Source organism: Hippichthys cyanospilos, chromosome 17 (genome assembly GCF_059441005.1).
Source record: "Hippichthys cyanospilos isolate Australia breed blue-spotted pipefish chromosome 17, RoL_Hcya_1.0, whole genome shotgun sequence".
In the NCBI taxonomy this organism is placed as follows: Eukaryota; Metazoa; Chordata; class Actinopteri; order Syngnathiformes; family Syngnathidae; genus Hippichthys; species Hippichthys cyanospilos.
The window spans coordinates 2,437,501-2,445,000 of NC_142385.1; the positions used below are offsets into that span (position 1 = coordinate 2,437,501).

The 7,500-nt window shown below is 40.2% G+C and overlaps 1 protein-coding gene across 1 annotated transcript in view; it reads left to right on the forward strand.

Annotated features, from left to right (window-relative positions):
• The first annotated feature begins 786 nt into the window (after positions 1-786).
• Positions 787-7,500, forward strand: part of LOC148409221 (nucleoside diphosphate kinase A2-like) — a 12,447-nt gene continuing 5,733 nt past the window's right edge. The window contains exon 1 of the mRNA XM_088439116.1: positions 787-943. The gene's annotated coding sequence lies outside the window, so the exon portion shown is untranslated. The remainder of the gene's footprint in view (positions 944-7,500) is intronic.

The window sequence follows — 7,500 nt, forward strand, 5'->3', positions numbered from 1 at the left end:
TGCCTGCCTGAAGCCTGCGATCCCTGTAGGGCAGTGGTGTCAAACAAATTTTTATTTTGGGCCGCATTATAGTGATAGTTTCTGTCAGAGGGCCGGAATGACTGTGAATTCAAATACATTTTAAGTGTGTTGATCACATATTTACCAAGATTTGATATCATAAGTTGGCAAAAACTGTTCAAAAGAGATTTGGAGAATAAGAACATGTTTGTTTTTCTTCTCCCCAATTTTTAAAAGTTAAAGACAACTTGCAATTTTGGTATTTTAGTCAGAAACCTGAAGTCAAATCAGCATTTCAAGGGCCACAAAAAGTGAGGTGGCGGGCCGGATCTGGCCCCCGGGCCTTGACTTTGACACTTGTGCTGTAGGGGATAAGCGGCTCTGGAAAATAGATGGATGGATGATTTTTTGTTGTATTTTTTTGCTGACTTTTTTGTTCGCTTAGTCATTTGTTTTTTTCGATTTACACTTCAGGGCCACAGAAGAAGATAGCTAAATAAGTTTATAATCCTGAAAATTACAGGTATGTTTTGGCATTCACTTTCACATTCTTTCTCTCGCCCTCTCTCTCCATGGAATCACCATTGGCAAGCCAGAGTCCCAACTTGGACCTACTTCAGAGGGGAGTAGTCCGACTTCCCACCTTCCTTGAATGCAGCAGTAGTCCATTCATCCTTTGGGATTTAGTGTGATCCCTTCTACTCTGACACAAATTGAAATATATCACTATGTTTTAAAATCTGAAGAAAAAAAGATACAAACGCTCGAAGAGCTAGTCTCTCGTAGAATATCGCCCAATAAACGTTCACGTGACCCGGATAAAGGAAATGAGCCACCACTTGCTCCGCCCTTGAGCATAAAGAGCGGCAGCGCGCCAATGTTCTGCCTTTAGCTTTCCTATCGGAGCAGTACGAGAAAGCAGATTTCCAGGACCTCCGCTAAGGTAACGCCACCTTACGTAATTTTGTCAGTAGGCATTGTAGTTGCTCCCTATTCGATGCTTCAATAATTAATTTTTCCCTGCTTAACTTTGAAAACCTTCGAAATGCGCATTAGAATAGGATGTGTTTATGAACTAGGCCGCCCGACTATTTACTGCGACGGAACGCACATTGTACGGTGAGGAAAATGACAAAAACCAGTGTCAAAGGTAGAAAATTTTAAAATAAAAACCTTCACGTTCTCATTATAATCCATTCCCTTCAAGGTGGTTTAAATTCTGACAATTTGAGTTCAAATCGTAACTAATCTCAATGATCGGTTTATATCTACACGCAGTTCATTTTTGATGGAAATCCGTTCTCGATATATCAGATGCAATTGGTTTAGTTGGGCAGACGCATGTGTGTTGCGTAATCCATCTAGGTTGGAGTTAAGAGGGTCAAACGTCGTCGCCGATTTCTTTCATGAAAGGGTAGGGTGTACAAACTCTTAGGGGCTGGCTTCCTGCATGTTTTACAGGTTTCTTTCCCCGACACAGTTGTTTCAAATGATCAGCACATCAACTATCTCAGCAGACTCCTTAAAAACGATCCTGCTCATTCGAATCGTGTGCGGGGGAACAAACTTGGAAAACAAACAAGCTAGCTGCTGGTCCCCAAGGACCGAGTTTGGATACCTCTATGCCAGGGTAATTGGCAACCAACGAGCTGTTTCATGAAGCTTTTTAACTGCTTTTAACTAAATATATCCACCTGTCATGAAATCTTCCCTTTAGCTCATTGGCGATTTACTTATTAAATCCTGTTTGTTTGTTTTTTGATGACTACATTTTTCACCAGGAAGGGAAACGTCTAATTTACTGAAACAATGTAGCTGCTGCGCCTGTCACGTGACATCTTTAAGTCTCCCGAAGGGGACTGCTCACAAAACAGCAACAAATAAGCGGTAAAATAAGCCAAAAGGGTAATGTAAACTCAAAAGTAAACATAAACAAGCATTCACACCATTTCTGGTGAGGAGCGTCAGCTTTAGGAGGACCAAACAAACTCTGGCAGCCAAACGCACATTTTCGCCACTTTGACATTTTCTACAGTACAAATTTGTATAAAAAAGTTTGTATACCTTGCTGACTAGGTGAAAAATGTACTCTCAACTCTGGTGCAAAAACGAAAGTGAAAGAGACACGGCGACTCTGATGGGGCCTGGTGTTTAATCTGTGATAGAGCTGCTGTGTTACGAGGGTGTTCCTTTTATAGTGACTTTATCTAGTGAGTCACAATTGTTTTTCTCTGATCGGGTAGGGCTGCTGATGAGAATGGAGTAATGACCAGAAATTCTTAGATGGATGAAGAAGGATATACAGTGATCCCTCGCTAGTTCGCACCTCACCTATTGGGCCCCCACTGCATGGCGGTTTAATGTAAAAGTGCCAATCTCTCTCTTGAAATCAAGTTTGCAGTGTCCTGCTTGACACTCAAACTTGATTTTATGAGGGGCGCTTGTTACACGGACCTGAATTTAAAAAAAAAAAATGGGGAGGTTGGGGGCGCTACTTGGCGGGTTTCATTTTTCCCGGGGAGTTCTGGGATCACTAACTAACTTTTTAACTAACTTTTTTTTTTTTAACAACAACATAACAGCGATTGCCATCTAATTATTTTCGGAGGTAGCTTGTTGAGTCAACTCAGCAAGCACTCATGATGCTCCATCACTAAACTGCACCACACTTTGTTGGATGTCCACTGGGAGGCACACTAGACTTTAGTGAGAATCCTTTAAATCAGGGGTGTCCAAACTTTTTGCAAAGTGGGCCAGATTTGGTGTGTTAAAAATGTAGGGGGGGGGCAACCTTGGCAGGCATTCTTTACATATAACAAAAGTCATTCTATTGGTTTAGTAGACACGCAATGGTGATGTCCACCAGCATTCTGCTTAGTCCGAAAGGCTTAAGACAAAGCCCCTCCCCCACTTATCCTCCAGGCATGCCTCAGAGGTTAGAAAAAAAGGCCGCGGCCATCCCTTTGTTTCATTCCTTTGTTACATTAAGAAAAAAAGAAAACAGGTTGTAGACAGTACAGTGATCCCTCACTTTTCCCGCCCAAAAGCGCAATTATTGCCCCCCACAGATTTTATTAAAATAGAATTTTTAAATGAATTTTATGTTAAAAGTCTTCATACTTTACATATTTCAGACAAATATTACTGCAGTACATTAATTTAATTAAATCTTAAATCATTAAACCTTACACAGTAACGGCTGTCATCCCTTCCCATCCCTTTTGCTGTAGTTTCAGCTGTGGCCAATAGTGGCGCCAGAAAGTCAAATTAAATGAACGCTGTAAAAAACATGAAAGTTTCAGTTTACACTTGAAATTCCAATTTATTACAAAAGAAATATAGGTAAGAGTTTTCCAACAGCATGGTGAAGCCCCTTTCCTCCTCCCGTCAGCGTGTGTGTTTTCTGATTACTGGTGCTGCCTTGCTTGGGGCACATAAAGTTGGTCATAATAGCGCCACACAGATGTCTAATTAAAGTGACAGCTGTTGCAAACATGATAATCGTAGTTTACACTTGAAATTCCAATTTATTACAAAAGAAATTTAGGTACGCAATTTTCAACGGAACGGCGAAACGTCTTCCTCCTCCTAAGAGCCGGCGTGTTTTTTAATTGGTGCAGGGCCACATTGGTTGCACTTGAAATAATGTTTTGGAACTGATTTAGTTTATCCTTTTAACAGTTCATTAATTTGTGCTTTGTATGGCTTGATCTTCATTTTTTGGCGTTGCCTTTGAAAAAAAAAAATAAAGAATTTAAAAGTTTCATATACCACCATATACCTGCGCCTTATTCGTGGCAAAATGTTTTTTTTTTCCTCTTTTCTCAATGTTATGTTGCTTATATACTGGTGCGTCTTATAGTCCGGAAAATACGGTGGTTTGTTTGTTAGCGTGTTATATAGTGCTGTCTTGTATGCGTTTAGCTCATTAGTATTTTCGTTTATAACATGTATGTGTTAGCATATACAAACTACTGAAAATGGTAGAGCCACATATGTGCTATTAAGTCTCAAGTATTTTGCTGAACTTGCATTACTTCCTGTTACAATACAACAATTAAAAAGCACACACCTCAGGTTTTGCATCACCTTATACAAATTGTATTGTTTGTGGTGGTATTAAGTGGTACACTTTGCATAGGGTTAGGGTTTTTTCATTTCCTAACAAAGTTAGGAAAATAAACTTTAATCTCATGGGAGTTATTTAAGTCAAAGGTTAACTCAAATAAAATTAAATTGTTTTGTTTTCTGTCATTTTTTCTTATATAAAAAAAAAAACATAGGGTTGTGGAGAAAAACCTGAGCTTATTTTAAGGCAATACTGCCTAGGCCTATGCATATGACAAGGAATAATGTCCTAATAATTTATAATTTAATTAATTGCAACACACAATGCATTCTGTGAAATAAAGGCTTATTCATTTATTTTTTTACAATGTATTTACGAGTGATGAGACAAGACAGGTTACGGCCATACTCACGAGCAAGGTTAACCATGCGTGCGCTTCCTTCGTATTTTTTTTTTTATTTATTATCTCCTGCTTCGTTTCTATTGTCATCATCCTCTTTCTTCTTCCTTTACCGCCACTAGCAATTTTAGAAGCCATGTCTAACAGATAAAGTTTGCAAAGTCTTAACAACATTCCTTCCTTCCGTTTTTGACTGATTTTCTCTCCTTCCTTCCGACCCGACCAGCTGTGCCATCAAGCTAGATGAAGGCGTTCGACCAATAGCATATCGGCATCTCCACGACTGACACCGTGACTGAAACAGTGACTGTGACATTGTAAGAGCAATAGCATATCAGCGTTACCGTGTCATGCGTGAGCAGATGATTTTTTTGGTGTAGCAAAGCGAGGTCAATTGTATGTACACATTGACTGGCAACGCGTGGTGAAATCATAGTTAAAACCATCACAAATTTACACAGTTAAAATCAGTACCATAATCTACAGTACAGTTAAATTAATTAACATGGATATACAAAGGATAAATGATATTTTCCTCTGTGGTGGCGTGACTTGAGCTGAGAGACCAACCCGCAGAATTTATTTATTTTCTTAAACAAGAACTTTTCTCAAACTAAAACATATCAGCGGCGATTTCCTTCTCTTTAATCCATAATCGAAGAAGCCTCTCCATTTTGTTGTCGAGCGACGTCCGTCCCCCGGCAAGGAAAGTCTTGCCCTTAGAAGATTGCAAGAGCGGTTCCGTCCATACTCACGAGCAAGGTTAACTATGCGTGCGCCTCCTTCGTATTTTTTTTATTATCTCCTGCTTGGTTTCTACTGTCATCATCCTCTTACTTCTTCCTTTACCACCACTTACAATTTTAGAAGCCATGTCTAACAGATAAAGTTTGCAAAGTCTTCACAACATTCCTTCCTTCCGTTTTTCACTCATTTTCTCCTTCCTTCCGTCCCGACCAGCTGTGCCATCAAGCTAGATAAAGGCGTTCGGCCAATAGCATATCGGCATTTCCGAGATTGACGTGACGCCGGCCAATAGCATATCCGCATCTCCGTGAGTGAGACCGGGACTGTGACCTTAATTGACCAATAGCATATTGGCATCTCCGTGACTGACTCCGTGACTGACACCGTGACTAAGACAGTGACTGTGACATTGTAAGAGCAATAGCGTTCAACGTTGCCGTGATGAGCGTCAACTTCTGAATTTAGTTGACGTAGCAAAGCGAAAATAAATGTACGGATACAATAGCCGGCATGCCGGCATATATTGTTCATATATATATATATATATATATATATACAGTGGGCCCCCGGGTTACGAACTTAATCCGTTCAGCGGCTACGCTCGTATCTCGAATTGCTCGTATAGCGGGCAATCCAAACCCATGTTAATTCGTGAATGCGTGCAACGCGCGCCGAAGCCTTAGGTAAAAACGACACACTGTATACATATATTAAAATTGAGTGACATGATCTGCTGTACACTTACATTATATAATAAATACAATGGATATATAGCTTTTACCTTTGAAACGACGAGACTTGAGCTGGGTGTAAGCAGAGGGGGGCAGAGTCCAACGATCAAATTTAACACGGCGATAGATATGCTATTGGTCTTACAGTGTTACAGTAACTCTTTCAGTCAGGGTGCAAATCACGCAGATACTAAAACATCATCCTCTTATTTCTTTCTTTACCGCTGCTAGTAATTTTAGAAGCTATGTCTAACAGATAAAGTTTGCAAAGTCTTCACAACATTCCGTTTTTCACTAATTTTCTCTCCTTCCTTCCATCCTGTCCCATCAAGCTAGATAAAGGCGTTCGGCCAATAGCATATCGGCATTTTTGTGATTGACGTGTGACGCCGGCCAATAGCATCTCCGTGAGTGAGACCGGGTGACCTTAATCGACCAATAGCATATTCGCATCTCCGTGACTGACTGATAATTATTCGCACTTTATTTTTTAAACGGTTGGAATGTATTGACAATTAATTTAAAAAAAAACACACATTTAAACCAATGACAATTCTTTGTCCTGCAATCGGCACATTTAATTTCATGTCAGCTGTTTTTCCCTTTAGCTGTACAAACACTACACTTAAATGGTAATATATTTAGACACCGTGAGTGAGACAGTCAGTGTGACGTTGTAAGACCAATAGCGTTCACGTTAATGCCACAAGTATCTACTGATGATTGATGATGTCGCTATTGTTGATTTTATTGATGCAATTAAACGAGAACATTTCTACATACTCAATGGCCGGCATGTCGAATTGCTCGTAAGGCGAGAGGTTTGTTCGTAAGCGGAGGACAAAAATCTCCCTGATCCACGCTCGTAAGGCGAATTGTTCGTTAATCAGGGTGCTCGTAAGCCGGGGGCCGACTGTATATATATGTGTATATATATGTATATATATATATATATATATATATATATATATACCGTAATTTCCGGACTATAAAGCGCACCTGATTATTAGCCGCAACCCACTACATTTTAGAGGAAAACCGATTTTGTACATACACAAGCCGCACCTGCATACAAGCCACATGTGCCCACATTAAAAAATGTAAACATATTTACAAAGAAAGACAGTACACTGAGAGGGTTTTCAAAGTTTTAATAATATAACTTAACAATAATAATATAACTTTCTTCCCAAACGGTGCCTGTGACAGGGCAGTAAAACGGTAGCAACATGGTAGCACCACGCTAGCAACATGGTAGCAACACGCTAGCAACACAGTATAACAGGTCTGGTAAAACAGGTCTGGTAAAAGAACATACTGGTAAAAATCACGGTAAGCCGTCTTCATCTTCCTCCTTTGAACTGAAGCCATCGAAGTCATCTTTCTCAGTGTCGGAATGAAACAGTGTCATATAGACGTAGTCACACTCTCCCTCAGCCTCTCTCTCGCTGTCACTGTGCCCTCCTCTCCGTCAGGCAGCAGACCGGCTTTTCGGAAGCCGTTGGTGATGGTGATTTTTTTTACGTTGCCCCACGCTGTCAGGATCCACTGGC